We start from the raw sequence: 23409 nt of genomic DNA on the forward strand, positions 1-23409 counted from the left end.
ACATTGGCAATATAAAAGAGGAGCAGGAGAACATGAAGCAGACAATGTGTGCAGATAGTAGGTGAGTCCATAAAGAGTTTTTGCTACTTCCTAGTTGGTTGGTTGGTTAGTTGGTTCTAAAAGCAGATGTGATGTGCCCTGATGTTAATCTTCCTAATTAACAGGAAAGGAATACAGAAACTTTTCTTTTTCTTTCTTGACTTAGCTTGGAGCTGTGAATTAAAATGGCCTTCTCTTATCTCTTTCCTCCCTCTATCCTCTGGCCTTAATTTAGGACATCTCAGAATTCTTCTTTTATCACCAGAAATTACCCTCTCTCCTAGCCACCCTAGAAGCATTTGCATACACTGAGGCAAAGTGGCCACATACACGTATGAATTGAAAAATCTGAACTTACTATCCTGCCATCAGACCCCTCCCAGTTAAGGATAAAATAGAGGAGGGGAATATATTAGTTTTCTAAGGCTGCTGTAAAAGTACCACAAGCTGCCTGTTTTAGCTCACAGTTCCAGAAGACAGAAGTCTAAAATCATGGTGTAGGTGGGGCCATGCTCCCTCTGCAGGTGCTTGGAACAAATCTGTTCTATGCTTCTCTCTTAGCTTTTAGTAGACTTAGATGTTCCTTGCCATGTAGACGAAGATGTAACATTCCAGTTATGACTCTATCATCACATGGTGGCCTTCACACCATCACCATCACCTATGTATGTCTTTTGTCTAAATTTTTCCAGTACACATCAAAACAGACCATCCTAATGACCTCATCCTAACTTGATTACCTCTACAAAAATCCAGTTTCCAAATAAGGTCACATGCTGGTGTACTAGAAGCTGAGACTTCAGTGTATCTTTTTGAAGGGACACGATTCAGCCCATAACAAATGAACTATTTTCTTTCTCACCCTCAATGAGCATTCTAGCCAAGATTAATTGGCTGAATTCTACACAAAGAAAGTGTCTAAGACATGAGAGGTAACAGTAACACAGAGAGCAGGCAGCTCAATCAAAGTAGCACCTCTACAGGACTGCTGGTGCCTGAACCCTCATTCTGGGTGGGCATCAGCCCTGGGGGCAACAGTGGCAATTCAACTATATGTACAACCAGAGCTCAGGTGCCAGTGGGCTAGAAAGGGTAACACTTCTGGAATAGTACCTCTACAGTTGTTTGGGGGCTACTGTGATGTTCCAGGCTTGACTAGTCAAGACCTGTAGAGCTATGTTACTATATACTTTGTAATTTTCTCTTTGCTGTGAAACCTATTTGTTTCAGAAAGAGTATTTTCTACAACCAAGATCTACAAGCACTGAGACACAGTTTTAGAAGGGGCAATACTAGCATTATATTTTTCTAACGGCATTCTAATCTCACTGGTTATCTGACAGAGAATGTTCTGCTTCACAGACGATGATCATGGTGGGACAAATAACAGAGTAAAATTACAGAATAGTACCAGAATAGATCTAGCAGTCCTACCCCAACAGACAACCAGGTCTAATTAAACAGCAAATAACCAGGTCTGAAAATTGGTATGGGTACTGACTGCACTATTATTTATAAAGGATTGGAAACAGTCTAAATATCTAAGACTATGGGAATGATTAGATAACTAATATTTATAAATGGAATATTTCACAGCCAGTAAAAATTATGTTTGTAAAGGATATTAAATGAAGTGAAAATACTGTATGCTGTAACATTAAAACAATATATCCAGGCATGGTGGCTTATACCTATAATCCCAGCTACTTGGGAGGCAGAGATTGGGAAAATCACACTTTGAGAACAGCCGAGCAGTAAGTTAGTGAGCCAAGCATAGTGGTATGTACCAGTGACCCAGTTACAAGAGAGATATAGATGCAAGGATTGCAATGTGAAGCTGGCCCTAAGCAAAAAGCAAAGGTCTTCTCCAAAAAATAAAGAAAAAGGGCTGGAGGTAAAATCAAGTGGTATATTGCCTGCCCAGCAATGTGAAGCCATGAGTTCAAACCACAGTACCATAAAAAAAGTAAGACATAAAACTATTCATACAGTGTGACTGCAATTTCACTTAAAAAGAGGAAAGCAGAAAGAGAAACCAAGAAAGAAACAGGAAATCTGGAAGGAAATGTAAAACATATCAAAATGTTGAAATTGACCTTAAACAGCAGGGATATAAGTAATTTTGACTTTCTCTCAGGGGCTTGTCTGTGTTATCTAACTTTCCCAAAACTAATATTCATAATCAGCAAGAACTAATGTCATTTTTAAATGACCATGATACTTCCAGCTCATATATTTCAAAAAAGTGGAAGGCTACTCTCTTAAGTTGAGAAGCTTTAATTCAAATGGCACAACCTTCTATAAAAATTATTTTATTGAAAAGATAAGAAATGCATGGGAATTACAATACTTATGTAGTTTTTTTAATTATTCTTAGGAATTTAAAACTTACTGCTAGATAACTTGTAAAAATTATTGAAACTTTGATATTATTGATATTATTTTCATTAAGCTACCTGCAGATGAAATGCACACACCATCACCATTTTTGTCAGACTATTAAATGCCAGTTTCACCTTTTTCTCATGGTCTTGAAGGTACTGAATATGTTCTTCAAAGTCTAAGTCTGAATTAGAATTTGCATCTCCAGCCTTGAGAATATCCTTCAAAAGAGAAGCAACACACTTCAGAGGCACATTATAAGTAAAGCCAGCAGAGCATGCTAACATTTGCACATTTCATTCATATGAATTATGATTGCCTTAAATATCCACTACCTAATTTTTTAGTCATTACCACAAGACTAAGTACATTAAGTGATTTTTAAAAATTGGGCAATACTAGAGTCAAAAACTACCATGCCATCTCAACTCATTATGAGCCTTATTAGAAAATAAGTATTTACCTGAGGTGAACAATGAATGCCAGATCTCAAGGGAATAAAGATAATAAGAAATACATAGCCTTTACCAGAAAGGATAAAATCTGTTAACTAAATGGGATAAAATATGTGAGATTCTAGAATGTCCTCCAGCTGAATGGTTTGAGACCTAGGCTTTAAACAGAGAGTAATATTCAAAACTTACTGGAGCCTTAATGGTTTTTAAATTAAAAGTTAATAATAATTTTTTTAAATACATACCATATTTATTTCCAACAGACACCCACCACATTGACCATGTCTTATTCATCTTTGTACCCTAATGCCTAGCAGAAATAATGACCTACACAAGCCCTTAGTAAATAAATTAGATAGCTCTTATTTAATTGATATCTATTGAAATATCAGTCTTTCCCCTGAAGCAAGTTACAGATTAGGAGAGACAACTCACATCACCAAAGGCAATATTTAGGTGACATAATGGGAATGCACTCAAGATACACTAAAGTTTGGGGAGATTCCAGAAAGCCCTCACGGAAGAAGAATGCTTGAGCTGAGATTCACAGAGTTAAACAGGCTTCAGCTACACAGATAAATAGGAGTTGACAGTCTAATGCTGATCATATTTGCATGGAGGCAGAACAGATATTAACAAGGAGAACATCATTATCGTTATTATAGTGGTAACAGCTAACATATTGAGCACTTACTTCTAAGCATTTTATAAGTTCATTTAATCTTCATAACAAACATAAAGACTTCCAATTTGCTAAGGACAGAATGCATGGGGAAAAGGAGATAAAGTGAGCAGGGGAGAAATCATGACAGAACTTATATGCCAAAAAAGGGATTTCAAATCAATTCTTCAAGTTAGTGTTTCCCAATACATAGGAGACATGTGACACACATATGAAAATAGCACTAAGTAACATTAAATCCCACTGTGAGAAAATTATTCCTCTTTCAATTAGCTCTCAATCCTTCTGATTATCTCGTGGAGAATATCTCAGTTTTGTTATAATATGCCTCAAAATTTGCAAACATTTTACAGAAAAAAATCAGAGTAGAAGCCTCAACTTCATCAGATAATAGTCAGACACAATTTTAAAATACCAACTTGTCTTTAACTTATTTTATGCTTATTTCTAATCTACTAGCTTTCCATTTGTAGCAGTGACATAAAGATCTGTTTTAAAATAAATTGTGGAAAGTGATGTCAGCAAGATGATGAAAAAAACTCCATTCCCCACCACCACCACCTGAAAGTTCAACTAGCAACTATCCACAGACCAGAACATCTTTTTGAAATTACTAATACTTGGAAGTGAGATGAAGACACCTGCATGGTCACCAGAACTGAATGAAAACTGAATTAGAAGAGTGAGAAGAACAGCCTCATTTCAACTACAACTGCCTCTCCCGCAAGACAGCACAATGCCAGATAGACAGAACTTCCCGGGGCCCATAGTGTCACCCAGCTTCCCCAGCATTCCAACATGCTTCCAGGAAGCATACTCAAGTCTTGCTTCTCAGGAATTCTGGGAATACCAGCTACACCACCTGTGGTCAGTCAGAAACCAAAAAAGGAGGGAAAGTCGTAGTGAGCAACATGTGAATCTTGAAGTCATCTTTGTGTTCCTGCCAGCTCTGGCATCCAATCAAAGACACCAGACAACATTGCAGCCCACTTGTCAAACTTAGCTGGTTGCCTTTATAAATATGATGTGAAATTCAACCTAGTTTGAGTCCATAGGTGACCAGTCTCAGAGTCTACTCATACCTTAAAAGCATACAATAATCCCATCCAGGCAGGGAGATGCTTGCCTGTACCCATTTCAAAGAAGCAAAGAGGCTGGACCTACTGGGCCTAGGAAGTCAAGCAGTGGCTACACTCAGCTAAAACATGTGCTCAAAAACATGCTCAAGGAGGGAGACTCCCACCTCCACTCATTTCATAGAAGAACAGAAGCTAGACTTGCCTGAACTAAGAGGTCAGATAGACACTAAGAGGTCACAACCCCAACCAGGGCTTCACCCTGACAAGGAGGAAATACTCAATGGTATATTTCTAAGAACCTTAGTCTCTGATCTCCCTTGTCCCAAGCAGTGATTCCTCCAAAATTTGAAACCCAGCCTATAGCTTTGCCCAACTGTAGATCACAAATAGTGGAATTTCTCTGCTAGGGAATAAATACATGCTCTGATCAGCCTGACCAGAAGCTACTGCAGTACTCAGCCATCAGCACCACTCAACATCAGAGCAAAGTAAGCAGATCAACGAAATGACTGTATTAGTCTGCTTTGAATTGCTACAACAAAATACCTAAGACAAGAAACTTATAAAGAGAAAGATTTATTTAGTTTATAGTTTGAAAAGTTGAAAGTCCAAGATTGGACATTCCCATTGACTGGGCTTCTAATAAGGGTGTCACATGTTGGCACATCTTGGCAGGAATGTGTGTTAAGAGCAAATGGTCATATCTTGAACCAGACCACAAATAGAAAAAAAGTACAGGAATTCCCACAATTCCTTTTGAGAGCATTCCCACAATGACCTAAGGACCTCCCACAAGGCCTTATACCTTAAAAGCATACAGTGCCTCCCAATCCTACTACCATAGGGACCAAGACTTTAACTTATGAACACTTGGGGTACACTAAAACCACATTCAAACCCTCTAATGACTGACAAAAATTCAGAATAATCCTCTTAAAGAAGTTCAGTGAGAGCTGGGGACATGGCTCAACTGGCAGAGCACCTGCTTAATAGGCACAAGGCTGAGCTCAAACAAGAAGAAGAAGGAAGAAGGGGGAACAAGGAAAAAGAAGGAGGAAGAGGAGGAGGAAGAGAAATACTTGTTCAGTGAACTACTTGACTATATAGATAAAAATGTCAATGAAATTAAGAAAAGAATACACAAAGTAAGCAATTTGACAAAGAAATAGAAACAAGAAGAAAATAACCATATAGAAATCCTAAAGACAAGTAATACAAAGACAGAATTGAAAAATTCAGTAGAAAACTTCAATATCAAACTCACTCAAGCAGAAGAAATAATGAGACAGGACATTTTAAATTACCCAACAGAGCAAAAAGAAGAAAGTCTTCAGGAATTATGGGGTACCATTAAGAGACCACATCTTCACACAATAGGAGCTGCAGTAAAAGAAAATGAGGAACAGGAAACACATTTAAAGAAATAATGGCTAAAAACTTCCCTGATATGGAGATAGATTCTAATCCAGGTAGTGGATGCTCAAAGATCTTCAATCAAATTGAGCCCAAATAGGAGTTCACCAAGACATATAATAATAAAACTCAAAAACCAAAACAAAGAAAAAATTCTAAGAGCAGTGAGAGATAAGAAGCATATTGCATTCATGATGCTATTCTGACTGGAGTGAGGTAAAATCTCAATGTAGTTTTGATTTGCATTTCCCTGGTAACTTAGGATGTTGGACATTTTCCAAATATTTATTGACCATTTGTATTTCTTCATTTTAAAATTATCTGTTCAGTTCCATTGTGCAGTTATTGATAGGGATGTCTGCTTTTCAGTTGATTTTATATATATATATATATATATATACATATATATATATATATATATTCTAGATACTAATCCCTCTCAGATCAATAGCTGGCAAAAATGTTCTCTCATTCTCTAAGCTGTCTCATGACTCTGTTGATTGTGTCTTTTGCTGATGAGAATGCAGAGGGAAAAGAATTTTTATTTACTGCTGGTGGGAATGTAAATTAGTGCAGTCATTATGAAAATCAATATAGAGGTGTCTCAAAAAAATTAAAAATAGGCCTTCCATATGATCCAGTCATACTACTTCTGGGCATATACTCAAAAGAATCAAAGTCAGCTTACTAAAGAGATACCTATGTACTCTTGTTTATTGTAGCACTATTCACAATAGCCAAATTATGGAATTAGTCTAGGTGCCCATTGACAAATGAATGGATAAAGAAAATGTGGACAAGGGGATTGGACTTTGAGCACATGATAAAAGAGAGAGCACACAAGGGAGGGGTGAGGATAGGTAAGACACCTAAAAAATTAGCTAGCATTTGTTGCCCTTAACGCAGAGAAAATAAAGCAGATACCTTAAAAGCAACTGAGGCCAATAGGAAAAGGGGACCAGGAACTAGAGAAAAGATTAGATCAAAAAGAATTAACCTAGAAGGTAACACACACACACAGGAAATCAATGTGAGTCAATGCCCTGTATAGCTATCCTTATCTCAACCAGCAAAAACCCTTGTTCCTTCCTATTATTGCTTATACTCTCTCTACAACAAAATTAGAAATAAGGGCAAAATAGTTTCTGCTGGGCATTGAGGGGGTGAGGGGGAGAGGGAGCGGGCAGAGTGGGTGGTAAGGGAGGGGGTGGGGGCAGGGGGGAGAAATGACCCAAGCGTTGTATGCACATATGAATAATAAAACAATAAAAAAAGAGAAAGAAAATGTATTTATACACAAACACATGTTTTTTTCTCATCTGTGGAAGCTGCAAGAGTGGGGAGACCAAGGTTGTGAAAGTAAAAAGGGACTACTGGGGAGGAGGAGGAGAAGGGAAAAGAGGAGGAAGGAGGTGGGATAAGAAAGAGTAATAGAGTGCTGATGGAGTGGCTCAAGTGGCAAGAATCCTTGCCTTGCAAGTGTGAGGCCTTGAGTTCAAACCCCAGTGCCACCAAAAACAAAGTAATTGAAGGAATGAATATGATCAAAGTACATTATATGCATGTAAGGAAGTGTCATAATGAGGCCATGTTCTTTGTACAATTTAATATATACTAATAAAAAGAAAGGTATTCCATACAAATTGGTTCCAAACAGCTTTTAGCAGATTTCTTAGTAGAAACCCTGCAGGCCAGAAGACAGTGGTGTACTATATTCAAAGTGCAGAAGGGAAAAAAAACTACCAACCAAGAATACTTTACCCAGCAAAGCTGTCTTTCAAAAATGGGGAAGAAGGTAAGCATAGTGGCAAATGCCTGGAATTCCAGCACTTGGGGACTGAGGGAGAAGGAGCTGGAGTTCAAGGCCAGCCTGGGATTCATAACAAGGCAGGGTCAGGGAAGGAAGAAAAGGAGGCAGGCAGGGAGGGAGGAAGGGAGGAAGAAATGAGGGAAAAATTTTAATAAATTTCCCAGTCAAACACAAGCCAAAGACTTCACCAGTAGCCTTCCTTACCATCGCTAAAGGAAGTTCTTTAAGGTGAAACCCAAAGCTGCTAACTAATAAAATGAAACATAAGAAAGAACAAACCTCAACAGTGTAAGTAAAATAGAGGCCATATTCATAATATTCTATTTTATGTATGATAATACATAAAGAAATTTTATTTCTAGTAAAAGTTAAACTATTAACAACTACAGCTAAAATGAACTGTCAAAGAATGCACATCATGACACAAATTCCAACACTAAAATAATAAATATGGAGAGTGAATTAAAAGAGCAGAATTGTTGTATGCAATCAATGTTATACTCTTATCAGCTTGAGATAAACTGCTACAACATGTTCTATGGAAAAATATTTAGTAGGAGCACAAAACAAAAACAGAAAGGATTCCAAGCATATCTGCTAAGAGAAGCCATCAAACCACAAAGGATTCAGCAAGAAGAAGTACAGTATCTACAGAATGACCAGGAAATAATTAACAAAATGGCATTAGTAAACCTTACCTATTACTAGTTACCTTTAATATAAATTGACTAAATTCTCTAATAAAAAGATACAGAGTGACTAAATAGATTTTTTTCAAGATTCAACTATTTGTTGCCTATAAGCGACTCACCTTACTTTTAAGGATACCCATAAGACTAAAAGTGAAGGAAGTGAAAAGAATATTCCATGCAAATGGAAACCAAAAAAGAACAAAGTTATCTGTACTTACATCAGATGAAATACACTTCAAATAAAAAACTGTAAAAAGAAAGAGAGAGAGAGAGAGAGAAGGACATTATATACTCATAAAGGGTACAATCCATCAAGAGGACATAGCAATTATAAATATATGTTCAACAACACTGGAGAACCTAAAGGAAGAGACAGATTGCAATACAATAATACTAGGGACTAATACAATGGGCAGATTATTGAGACATTGGGCTTGAACAACACTTTCAACCAAATGGACCTAACAGATTACCCATACAGAACATTCCATCCAACAGCAACAGAATACATATTCTTCTCAAATGCACATGGAACACTGTCACATGTTAGGGCACAAACAAACCTTAACAGATGTAAGATTTAAACATTGTCAAGTATTTTTTCCAACCACTATTATATAAAATTTAAAATCAATAACAAGGAATTTTTAGAAATTCACAAATTCATGGAAAGTTAAACAAAATCAACAAATCTTTGACTAGATTAAGAAAAGAAGATTCAAATCAGAAACAAAAAAGAAGACATTACAACTAATACCACAGAAAAGCAAATGGTCATAAGAAAATACTATGCACAATTATATGCCAACAAGTTGAATAAACGAGAAGAAACTGATAATTTCCTACACAAACAAAATCTACCAAGACTGAATCATGAAGAAATATAAAGTCCAAACAGACCAAAAAATGAATAAGGAGATTAAATTAGTATTAAAAAGTCATCAAAGCCAAGAACATGATGGCTTCAAAATAGAAAAAGAAAGAACACTTCCAAAATGTCTTCAGGATAACGCCAGCATTATTCTGATACTGAAACCAGAGAAGCACACTATGGGCCAATATCCTTGAGGAACATAGATTGAAAAAAAAGAAAAAGTTCCACAAAATAATGATTTTTTTAATTGTACAAAGGCCTGAAAGTAGGGATCTGGTTTTTGGTTGTTGTTTGTTTTTTGGGGTTTTATGGGAAACTGGAATTATCTGTTCCTGCTCTACTGTTTGACTTTGGACATGTCTCTTTATTTTAAAATTGTCCTCACTACATAGTACATGAAGTAGAATAACTTACATCAAAGTACTTCAAAATCTCTGGTACTCTAGTATTTAGAGGCAAACAATTACCCTAAGCCAGCAGTTCTCAAAGTGTAGTCAGGGGACTCCTAGGTCTCCAAGACCCTTTCAGCACATTCAAGATCAAAACTTCTTATAATAAAACATCACATCATTTGCCTTTCTAGTCTCATTCTCTCATGAGACTACACTGGAGCTTTTTCAAGGTTGCAGGACATGTGACAGTGCAACAGATTGATGCAGAACAGGCATATTCCATTTGCCTTCCATTAAGCCAGACATTAAAGAGATTCACAAAAATTAAAAAGTAATACCATTTCTCCATAAAATTTTTTCAGTTTTGAAAATATAGTTATTTTTCATGAGAAATATGTTAACATGTAATGAGTTTCTTTGTCTTGCAGTGCTGGGGAGTACTCTACCACTGAGATACACTTCTAGCTCAAGTATATTTATTTTTAAGTAAATATTGTTGGGTATCATGGCAGATTGACAGCACTCAAACTCCCAGCACTTTGGAGGCTGAGGCAGGAAGACTGCAAGTTCAAGGCCAGGCTGGGATACATAGAGATTTCAAGGCCAGCATGAGCTACATAGTGAGACTTTGTCTCCAAAAGGGAAAAAAAAAGAAACCTAATTCACATGTATTTAAAATTTGAAAAAGGCATTTAAATTAAAAAATAAAGATATTAAATTGTCCCTTATTTGCAAACAATATGATCATTTATATAGAAAAAAATTAGAACTAAAATGAACATAGTAAAGTTGCAGGATGAAAAAACTCAATACACAAAACTCAGTAGCAATTCTATATACCAACAAGGAATTATTCTAACGGAAAAACCAAGGGATCAATTCCATTTACAATAGCCATCAAAAAATGCTTAGATATGAAAACACTAATGAAAGGAATTGAAGAACACAAATGGAGAGGAATCCTGTGTTCAGGTATTGCTAAAATTAATGTGAAAATGTCCATGTTACGAGAAGTGCTCCATAGATTTCAGGTCATCCCTATCAAAATTCCAATGTTATTTTTCAGAGAAATAGACAATCCTAAAACTCATAGGAAACCACAAAAAAATCAAATGTGAAAGACAATCATTAGCAAAAAAGGACACATTGCATTTCAAACCACACTATAAAGATACAGTAATTAATACAGCATGCTACCATCAAAAAAAGACACATCAACCAACAGAACATAATATAAAGCCCAGAAATGAACCCATGCAAAGCTACACGTGTGGTCAATTGATTTTTGCCAAAAATACATAATGGGAAGAGGAGTTTCTTCAAAAAACTGTTGGGAAAACTGCATATTCACATGCACAAGAATGAACTGAACCCTATCTCACACCATGTACAAAAATCAATTCAAAATGAGTTGAAGACTTAAACATATGACAAGAAATTATAAAACTACTTGAAGAAAACAGGGTAAAACTACACAACATTGAACAATGATTTCCTACATGTGACCTCAAAGAGTAGACATCAGAAGGCAAAATATACAACTTGGGGCTAGGGATGAAGGTCAGTAGAGACAGCTTTCCTACCATGCACAAGGCCTTGGGTTCAATCCCCAGCAAAACACACACACACACACACACACACACACACACACACACGTGGGATTGCATCAAACTAAAAGCAAAGGAAATGTTTGACAGTGTAAACAGACAACCCACACGTTGGCAGGAAATATTTTTAAGCCTTACATCCAATAAGGAATTAATATCCAAAATATATGGGGAACTCAAACCACTCAATATCAAGGAAACAAAAAAATTTTAAACAGATACAGGATCTGAACAGACACTTCTCAAGAGAAGGCAAACAAACAGATATATGAAAAGGTACCCAATATCAGTAATTATTAGAAAATGCAAATTAAAAGCACAATGGGATATCATCTCACACCTTTCAGAATGGCTATTACCAAAAAGATAAAAGATAGCAAGTGATGCCAGGCACCAGTGGCTCATGCCTGTAATCCTAACTACAGGAGGCAGAAATCAGGAGGATTGTGGTTTGAAGCCAGCCTGAGGAAAAAGTTTTGAGACCCTATCTTGAAAATACCTATCACAAAAAGGGCTGGTGGAGTGGCTCAAGGTGCAGGCCCTGAGTTCAAGCCCCAGTACCACAAAAAAAAAAAAAAAAAAGCTAGCAAGTGCTGTATAGGAGAAAAGGGAAACTGTGCACACTGTTGGCAAGGATGTAAATTAGAACAGCCATAATGGAAAACAGTATGGAGATTCCTCAAAAAACTAAAACTAGAATTACCATATGATACAGCAATCTCAGTTCTGGGTATTTACTCAAAAGGCCTGAAATCAGTTCGTCAAAGAGATGTCTGCACTCCCATGTTGACTGCAGCATTATTCACGATAGCCCAGTTATGGAATCAACCTAAGTATTGATCAAACAAAAGTCGAAATGCATGGAGAATGGCCAGAGAGAAAGCAAAAATCCATTTGGAAGCCTTTATACTTTGCTGACAAGGGAAGTTTCTGCATAGCTATTTTTGACAGGAACTGAAAATGAAAGAATTTTCAGCAATTTTTCAGTGTCCATCAAGAGAAAAGATACACAAAATGTGACATATAGATATATACAATGAAATATTATTCAGCCTTAAAAATGAAGGAAATTGTGATGCATGCTACAACATGGATGAATGAAGAGGCCATTATGCTCTAGTCACAAAAAGACAAATATTGTATGATTCCACTTACATGAAGTACTTAGAGTAGTCAAAAATCAAAGAGACACAGAGTAGAATAGTGGTTGCCCAGTGCTGAGGGAGAGAAGAATGAGGAGTTATTGTTTTATGGATATAGACTTCCACCTCTGTAAGATGGAAAGAATTCTAGAAATGGACACTGGGGATAGGTCACAACAATATGAATGTACTTAATTCCACTGAACCACACATTTAAAAATGGTTATGCAGAAGGTGTAGCTCAAGAGGTAGAATGGCTGTGCAGAGAATCTCCACTTCATGTTAAACAGAGAAATCAGGAGGGCCCCCAGGCTGCCAGACACCCACATCCAGATGGCTTGTGAAGACACAGACAAGGTGAGCTAAGCGGTACACAGTACTTCCACAGACAACCCTGGGCATAGCCCCCTGGACAGACAGACCCCCAACCCAGGGAAAAAAGAGAAACTGAGTAATAAGCAATAAGAACAATAAAGACATGTAGCAAAGAGGGTGGGGTGCCCTGAGCACCGAAGGGGGGGAGGGGAATCCCTCCCGGAACTTAAATAAACAAACTGGGCTTGGCCGGAGAGGGTGGAGGTGGAGGCGCATGCCCAGCAACCAGGAGCAGGAAAGATTGTGAGAGTGGCAGAGCCAAGAAAAGTCCACAGGAGAGGGGGGAAGACCCACCTCCCACATGAGCTGTAAAAAAACATGTCAGCCCGCAGGAGCGGCAACACACACCCAGCAATCAGAAGCGGGAAAGCTTGTAAAAGTGGCGGTGGGAAAAAAACTCCACAGGAGAGGAGGGAAGATCCACTTCCCACGTGAGCTGTAAACAAACACACAGGCCTGAGAAAGCAGGTGCAGTGTCACTTCCCCCAGTGTGCTTGGAAAGGGGAAAGCCTGTAGCAGTGGCATCGCGCACAGGAGAACTCGGAGTAAACAAAGCCTGCTGGGCCAGGAGAGTGCTAACCTCACCCCACAGATCTGCATAAATAAAGCCGCCAGCAACAGCAGGCTGACAGCAGTGGGCAGGCGAGCCATAGCCACAGATAGCCATTCACAGACCTGTCTCCAGACTCTTTTTTTTTCTATCTCCCTACCTTTGATGAGAAAACAACCGAACTACACTTGCATTCTGAAAAACTTATTGAAACTGTATTGCATTTGAACTTGGGACACTTTGTGGGGTTTTGTGTGTGTGTGTGCAGTTTTGTTCTACTTTACGTTCCCCTTTGATGAGACAACTACAGAACAACATCTGAGACACCATCTCCAGGACTGGAGGCTGAGGGACGAACACTAAAATTATTAAGACTGAAACTTCATTGCATTTGAACTTGGAGGGTTTTTTTTTCTATTTTTTATTTTGTTTTATTTTATTTTATTTTTATATTTTTTCTTTCATTTACTTATTTTTTGTATTTATTCTTATCTTTATTCTTTTTATTTTTTATTTTCAATCCTCTCTCTGTCTCTGTAATGCCTTTTCAGCTTATTGTTGATTAGTAGGCTGTCTCTCCCTGTTTATATCTTTGAAATGTTTTTTGTTTCTTTCTTTGCTTTGTTTTTTTTCTACTTCATTATTTGTTTTTCCCTTTTCCTTTAACTTCTTTGCTTTCCATCCCCTCTCACCCTTTCATTCTAAATATCACTAGTGTTATTATTACAAGCCAGAAAATACTTAATTGCACACAGTACAAGGACAATAACAACACCAAGGGCAATAATGGGAAGACAGAAAAAATAGGGAAACCAGTTTCCCCACAGCAAAAAATTAGTGCAGGAACCAGAGGGAAATGAAAAAACAGATACTCAGATCCAGACTCCAACAAAATGAAGACAAACTATGCCAAAGAACCCAATGAAGCCCACAAGAATAATTTAAAAGAAGACATACTACAGGTACTCAGTGAGAATTTTATACAGATGATACTGGATAGGGTCAACCAAAATGTACAGGAGACACTCAAGAAATTCCAAGACAACAAAAATAGAGAATTTGAAAAAGCAAAAGAAGAAATAAAGGAAACCATAGAAGCACTGTATAAACACCAAAGTGAAACAGAGAACATGATTAATAAAGAGGTAAATGGACTTAGGACAAAAATAGACAATGTTAAAGATGAAACGACCCAGGATATGGAAAACCTCAGAAAAAAGAACGAAACAGAATTGAAAAACAAAACAGAAGACCAATCTAGCAGAATAGAACAAACAGAAGACAGAATCTCAGAACTTGAAGATGAAATGGTAATTAAAGGAAAAACCGAAGAAGTATTAATTAAACAACTCAAGACCTGTGAAAAGAAAATGCAAGAACTCACCAACTCTATCAAAAGGCCAAACCTGAGAATCATGGGCATCAAAGAAGGAGTAGAGGTGCAAGTGAAGGGAATGTATAATATATTCAAAAAAATAACAGAAAATTTCCCAAATCTAGAGAAAGATACTCCCATACAGATGCAAAAGGCCTCCAGAACACCAAACAGACCAGATAAAAATAGAACTACCTCACGACATATATCATTAAAACAACAAGTTCAGAAACTAGGGAAAGAATATTGAAGGTTGTAATAGAGAAAAAACAAATAACATACAAAGGTAAACCCATCAAAATCATAGCAGACTTCTCAACAGGAACAATAAAAGCAAGAAGAGCATGGGGAGAGATCTTCCAGGCACTGAATGAAAATAACTTCAACCCCAGGATACTCTACCCAGCAAAACTATCATTCAAAATAGATGGAGCAATAAAAGTCTTCCATGATAAGCAGAAACTAAAACAATATGTGACCACAAAGCCACCACTACAAAAGATTCTGCAAGGGATTCTGCACACAGAAAGTGAAACCCAACATAACCATGAAAAGGCAGGCAGCACCAAACCACAGGATAAGAAAAAGCAAGACAGTAGAGAGTAACATCAAGTTAGGTACACACAATCAAACCTTCAAACAACTAAGACAACTAAATGACAGGATCACCACATACATATCAGTACTAACACTTAATGTTATTGGACTTAATTCACCCATCAAAAGGCACCGCTTGACAAAATGGATTAAAAAGGAAGATCCAGCAATATGTTGCTTGCAGAAGACCCATCTCACCAACAGAAATAAGCATAGGCTTAGGATGAAAGGCTGGAAGAAGATTTACCAAGCCAATGCCCCCCAAAAAAAGGCAGGAGTAGCAATACTTATCTCTGACAAAGTAGACTTCAAACCTACATTGATCAAAAAAATAAAGAAGGACATTCCATACTAATAAAAAGGGAAATAGACCAAAAGGAAATAAGAATTGTCAACCTATATGCACCCAATGTCAACACACAAAAATTTCATCAAACATACCCTGAAAGACATAAAAGCATATATTAACTCCAACACAGTGGTTGTGGGAGACTTTAACACTCCATTATCATCAATAGGTAGGTCATCCAAACAAAAAATCAATAAAGAAATCCAAGATCTAAAATATACAATAGATCAAATGGACCTACTTGATATCTACAGAACATTTCATCCAACTTCTACACAATATACATTCTTGTCAGCAACCCATGGAACCTTCTCCAAAATAGATCATATCCTAGGGCACAAAGCAAACCTCAGAAAATATAAGAAAATAGAAATTATACCGTGCATACTATCTGATCACAATGCAGTAAAAGTAGAACTCAACAACAAAAGTAAAGACAAAAAACATGCAAACAGCTGGAAACTAAATAACTCATTACTTAATGAACAATGGGTCATTGATGAAATAAAAGAGAAATTAAAAAGTTCCTGAAGTCAATGAAAATGAAAACACAACCTACCAGAACCTATGGGACACAGCAAAGGCAGTCCTGAGAGGAAAGTTTATAGCCATGAGTGCATATATTAAAAAAACTGAAAGATCCCAAATCAATGACCTAATGATACATCTCAAACTCCTAGAAACACAAGAACAAGCAAATCCCAAAACAAATAGAAGGAGAGAAATAACAAAAATAAGAGCTGAAATCAATGAAATAGAAACCAAAAAAACCATACAAAGAATTAATGAAACAAAAAGTTGGTTCTTTGAAAAAATAAATAAGATCGACAGACCCCTGGCAAACCTGACTAAAATGAGGAGAGAAAAAACCCAAATTAGTAGAATCAGGAATGCAAAAGGGGAGATAACAACAAACACCCTGGAAGTCTAGGAAATCATCAGAGACTACTTCGAGAACCTATATTCAAATAAACTTGAAAATCTTAAAGAAATTGACAGATTTCTAGATACATATGATCATCCAAAACTGCACCAAGAGGAAATTAAACTGAATAGATCTATAACACAAAATGAAATTGAAGCAGGAATCAAGAGTCTCCCCAAAAAGAAAAGTCCAGGACCTGATGGATTCTCTGCTGAATTCTATCAGACCTTTAAAGAAGAACTGATACCAACCCTCCTTAAACTGTTCCACAAAATAGAAAGGGAAGGAAAACTGCCTAACACATTTTATGAAGCCAGTATTACACTTATCCCAAAGCCAGACAAAGACACCTACAAAAAGGAGAACTATAGGCCAATCTCCTTAATGAACATTGATGCAAAAATCCTCAACAAAATAATGGCAAACTGAATTCAACAACACATCAAAAAGATTATTCACCACGACCAAGTAGGCTTCATCCCAGGAATGCAGGGGTGGTTCAACATATGAAAATCAATAAACATAATAAACCACGTTAACAAAAGCAAAGACAAAAACCACTTGATCATCTCAATAGATGCAGAAAAAGTTTTTGATAAGATCCAACACCATTTCATGATAAAAGCTCTAAGAAAACTAGGAATAGAAGGAAAGTACCTTAACATTATAAAAGCTGTATATGACAAACTTACAGCCAGCATTATACTTAACGAAGAAAAACTGAAACCATTCCCTCTAAAATCAGGAACCAGACAAGAATGCCCACTATCTCCACTCCTATTCAACATAGTACTGGAATTCCTAGCCAGAGCAATTAGGCAAGAAGAAGGAATAAAAGGAATTCAAATAGGTAAAGAAACTGTCAAAATATCCCTATCTGCAGACATGATCCTATACCTTAAAGACCCAAAAAACTCTACTCAGAAGCTTCTAGACATCATCAAAAGCTATAGCAAGGTAGCAGGATATAAAATCAGCATAAAAAATCATTAGCATTTCTATACACTAACAATGAGCAAACTGAAAAAGAATGTATGAAAACAATTCCATTTACAATAGCCTCAAAAAGGCTACTTAAAACATTAAACATTGATCTACAATTTGATCCAGTGATACCACTCTTAGGGATATACCCAAAAGACTGTGACACAGGTTACTCCAGAGGCACCTGCACACCCATGTTTATTGCGGCACTATTCACAATAGCCAAGTTATGGAAACAGCCAAGATGCCTCACTACTGACAAATGGATCAAGAAAATGTGGTATCTATACACAATGGAATTTTATGCAGCCATGAAGAAGAACAAAATGTTATCATTCGCTGATAAATGGATGGAATTGGAGAACATCATTCTGAGTGAGGTTAGCCTGGCCCAAAAGACCAAAAATCATATGTTCTCCCTCATATGTGGACATTAGATCAAGGGCAAACACAACAAGGGGATTGGAGTTTGATCACAAGATAAAAGCGAGAGCACACAAGGGAGGGGTGAGGATAGGTAATAAGACACCTAAAAAATTAGCTAGCATTTGTTGCCCTTAGCACAGAGAAACTAAAGCAGATCCCTTAAAAGCAACAGAGGTCAATAGGAGAAGGGAACCAGGAACTAGAGAAAAGGTTAGATCAAGTAGTATTAACCTAGAAGGTAACACACACACACAGGAAATTAATGTGAGTCAACTCCCTGTATAGCTATCCTTATCTCAACTAGCAAAAACCCTTGTTCCTTCCTATATTGCTTATACTCTCTCTTCAACAAAATTAGAGATAAGGGCAAAATAGTTTCTGCCAGGTATCGAGGGGGTTGAGGGGGAGGGAGGGGGTGCAATGGGTGTTAAGGGAGGGGGTAGGGGCATGGGGGAAAAATGACCCAAGCCTTGCATGCACATATGAATAATAAAACAATAAAAATTTTTAAAAAAGAGGTAGAATGCCTGCCTAGCAAGTACAAGTTTCTGAGTTCAAACCTTAGAACCACCAAAAATAAGTAAATAAATAAAATTGTTAAGATGGTAAATTTTATGCTGAGTATTTTAAACACAATAAAAAATTTTAATAGAATTATCACACAATGAATATTAAACAAATTGCTATAAGACTCCATACATTCATTCATTCCCAAAAGAAAAATGCCAAATAAACCAGATGTAGTGGTGTATGTCTATAATCCCAGCACTGGGGAGCCTGGAGGAGCCAGTTCAAGCTCAGAATGAGCTATTACACAGCAAGTTCCAAGAAAATTTGGGCTGCAGGATTCAAGACCCTGTCTCAATCAGCCCTCCCCACAAAAAATAAACAAATAAAACAATAAGTAATGTTTACGAAATTCTCTGAGAACTTTCTACCTGCTTGCTATTTTAAGCTTTCTATTAAGAAATAGGAAGGGACCTACCAATAAACCTGATTTGAAAATGGTAATTTCAAACATAAGGGGAGATGTTCTGGTCACCTCCCCTGCTTTCCTTGCAAAAGCTTCTGTTTTACTTGTAAAACCTAGCCCTAAATTGAAAGAAAATATCCTTCTTGTGTCTCACCCCTAAATAAATAAAATGGTTTGAATTTCTAACCACCAAAAACAAACAAAAAAAAACCAAAAACGCCACTACCTGAGTTTACATCTGCTTTACATCTAAAAAGGTGCCTAGTGAATTCATGCTATTCATTTGCTTTAAAGTTTCAAAAGGTTGCAAACTTTCAGGCAAAGTTGGAATGCCCTTTTCATTTTCTTTCTCAGAATGTTAAATAAATTCTGTTTTTCCAGTTCACTGCAGGACTTGGCTTAAGGTTTAATTAAAAAAAAAAAAAAAAAAAAAAAAGCTGGATCTTCATTCAACTGTTGTCTTGCCTTTGGTTACAACTTCATTTGTTGTATTTCTCAATACTGGCATATTTTGTGTAGGTGCCCACATGACATGCCCAACATGACACATTCGTTTGTGAAATTAAGCTAAGCCCCACTGCTGTCATCTGTATTAATATATAGAAGGCTAGGACTGGAGGCCAGTGGCATGGCTCAAGCCATAGAGAGCTGCCTTACAAGCATGAGGCCCTGAGTTCAAACCACAATTCCACCAAAAAAAAAAAAAACTATCTATTTATCTGTCTATCCATATATATATATATATGATGTCACAGTCATTTTTGTATGATCAAATAAAAGACAGTTGTGACCACTGGCTTTCATTTAAATATTTTTATGGCATTTGCTTCCATGCTCAAATCCACACTGGTGGGTCTTAAACCACTCATGTAGGCATCAACAAGTGACATGTAGTTTCATACAATGAAAACTGCTTCCAGGCTGATGCTTGCCAACACATGCATGATCCACTTAATGTGCATTTTTCTTAACTTTCTTTAGAAGGAAAATCAATTTTTACACCCAGCCTTCTTAATTATTAAGAGTTGCATTAATGGCTAGAGACATGGCTCAAGTAGTAGAGTACTTGATTAGCAAATGCAAGGACCTGAGTTCAAATCCCAGTACTGTTCCCAAAAAAAGTTACATTAAGAACACAATCTTTGGCTGGCAGAGTGGCTCAAGTGGTAGAATGCTGTCCTAGCAAGCATGAGGCCCTGAGTTCAAACCCCAGTACCTTAAAAAAAAATACAATCTTTGTCTACCAGTCTTGAATTGTGTGGGGGGGGGGCGGTTCTTTGTATGGTAAACACTTAAGAGTCTGGTGCATTTGTGGCTGATATCTACTGCTTTGATAGATAGCAGCTCAGTTTCTTTGGAGGAGTTACTTAATAGGCAGTTCACTTGGCCCAATAAATTCTGGCAAATTTTCTGGTTATCTGATGGTTGATGAAGCAAGGATTGCATTGCTACTCAAATTTTGGTCCCCCTGATAGTTCAGTGTTGCTATTGGCACCCTCTATTGTAATTACATGCATACACTCTGCCAGCAGAGCATTCAGAAAGAACACAAATACATCAGTTTCATTTCTCACCTCTGAAGAAAAGCTGTTTATTCAGAAAGTAGCTGATGAAATTCTTACAGATCAATGTTGCTCCCCTCAAAACTGGGAATATCAACTGCTTTTAATAAAGGCACATTTATGGAGGACTTGTGACTTCATTATTAATGTCAATAGAAAAATTAATGTCCTTGCTGGAAATCTTGGTTTCACCTTGCTTCATCTGAGAGTCAGGCTCTGATTATCACCTGCTAGGTTCCAAAACAAGCAAGCACCTGTGCTCACTGAAATGCTTACACTTTTTCTCATGTCCAAGCCAGAGGAATACTGTGGTTACAGTATTCCATTTGACTTGCAGCTTACACCTTGCCTTCAACAGTGTTTGTCATAGGGAAACCAGGCTTCAGAGACTGTTCTTCCCATAAATACTGAAATATGCACCTGAAGTAGTTTCAGCTAACTATCTTGCTCTGTGATGAACTGATATACATATGGAGATAGTCCCATAGTTCCATTATCTAACCCAGTCTTGGGTGAGTTCATGGGTCCTGCCACAGGTTATCACCAACAATCTACATTGTTGATGGAAGAACAACTGCCCATGCCTCCTTGAGTCTCAAGGCTATAGAATTACTTGAAGAATAGAACACATGGTACAGAGCTGGACATCCAGCTTTTGAAAGACCAGACTGGAGGTACTGCATGAACCCTACTGTATTTATTAGACTGCATTGAATATAGCCATGAAGATGACAATAGATGCAAACAATTGTGGAAGAGGAAGATGGTAGTAGGAAAGCAAATAAACTACCATACTTAGGAGACATCACTACAAATTACATTACAAGCTAATAATATATTAATAAATTAAATTAAAATTACCAATGTGTTATCATAGCATACTCACTAGAGCGGAAACATCCCTTGAAAGACATTAACAAGGCTCTCACAAAAAGAGATATCAAATCTGAATATCTATCTACATAAAATCTAAAACTAACAATCACAAAAATGAAAGACTTACTATGTCTCCCACTAAGATTCAGAACAAGGTAAGGTCTATTCTTACCACTTGTGTCCAATATTATACTTCATATCCTAGTCAGGGCAATAAGTGACATGATCATGTAATATAGAAATGCTAATAAGGGATCTAGAAATAAGGTACTTGAACTAGAATATTTAGCAAGGTTCTGACATGCAAAATTAATATAAAAATCAGTTATATTTCTATACAATGATAACAATTGGAAGGGCAGAGTTGGTGTAGGCCCTGCCCTCCCTGCTGAGGACTGAATCTCTTCATCTGAGGGTCACAGCAGAAACAAAGTACAATATTCATGGCTGGTGTAGTACTCAGCCTCCAGGATCTACCTCCTCAATCCTAGAGCCCCTTTCACCACCACCACCCCCAAAATCAAGTGAAGTCTGAAAATGCTTGAGACCTGTCTTCAGGAACCGCATCTCAGCAAGGGTTTGTGGCCAGGCAGGACTGATAACCCTGAGCCTAGGTCATCTGAACCATGTGATTTCCACAGCCTCCTCCCCACTGCAGGAAGGTGGACAGTAGGGAAAGGTCTGAAAGCACTGAGACAAGCAGGCAGAGAGCCATGGTCCCTCAGTTCTCCCTCTGTCAGTACAGTGCTCTCTTTGCCACCCCACACTCTCCAAAACATTTGAGGGACACCCTGTGTTTGGATGATTGCTGCCACTGGTGACCCAAATTGGGGGGCTTGGGCAGTAAGTGGGAACCTGCCTAGCCTACAGGCAAAAAAATCTCCTTGTAACCAACAAGCAGTCCAGAATCAGACAACCAACTCTTCTACAAGAGGTTCTAGTTAGTTTGCATCAGTCTGAGCAGGCCTGGGGACAAGGTCCAGTATCCTGAGCATGAGGACAAATGCTTGGCTACAGAACCAAACCCCGAGTCCAGTGGTGAGAAACAGCACCTCAACCCTGTCACTACACTGTCCTGCCTCAACATTGAGACTACTTCAACTAAAAGACCATAGATGATTAAAACTTCCAGCCAGAGACAGCCTCAGATGTGAAAATCCCAATGCAGAAACACAAAAAAATGAAAAATCAGGCAACATGACTCTTCCAAAACTCAACAATGTCACAATAACGAACATTAAAAATAATGAAGTAGATGAAGGCCCAATTTTTTAAAAAAATAATAATGATTATAAAATGATCCAAAAAAATGAAAGAGCACACAAATAAATGCCTGAATGAATACCAAGAGAACATAAATAAAAAGGTGGACATGTGCAGGACATGAAAGAGGAATTCAATAAAGATAAAGAAATCCTGAAAAAATAAAATTGAAATTATGAAAATGAAACTCAGTCAATCAAATTTTAAAAACCCAATTGAAAATCTCTCCAGTAGACTGGATCAAACTGAGAAAAGACTATCAGGGCTTGAAAACAAAGGAGGTGTACTAGAACATTCTTCAGATGAAGATAAAGAAAAAAACTAAAGAAGTATAAATGTGACAAGCAAGCCCTTTGGGATACCATTAAAAGAACAAACTTATCAATCATTGGCACAGAAGAAGAGGTGCAAGCTAAAAGCAAAGATGACATATTAATAAAGTCATAGCCAAAAACATCCCAAACACTGAGAAAGAGATGGTCCTCCAGATGCAAGAGGATTTTAGGGCTCCAAGCAGAAATACTAGAAAAGAACCTCTCTCCAAGGAATACTGTAGTTAAAATTTAGATGTACAGAACAAAGAAAGA

General features: G+C 37.3%; 1 pseudogene; it reads right to left on the reverse strand.

Moving 5' to 3' along the window:
* Nucleotides 1-20338: 20338 nt before the first annotated feature.
* On the reverse strand, nt 20339-21366 carry LOC109681709 (SCL-interrupting locus protein pseudogene; annotated as a pseudogene).
* Between the last annotated feature and the right edge of the window lie 2043 nt (nt 21367-23409).

The sequence above is a fragment of the Castor canadensis genome, chromosome 12 (genome assembly GCF_047511655.1).
Source record: "Castor canadensis chromosome 12, mCasCan1.hap1v2, whole genome shotgun sequence".
Classification (NCBI taxonomy): domain Eukaryota; kingdom Metazoa; phylum Chordata; class Mammalia; order Rodentia; family Castoridae; genus Castor; species Castor canadensis.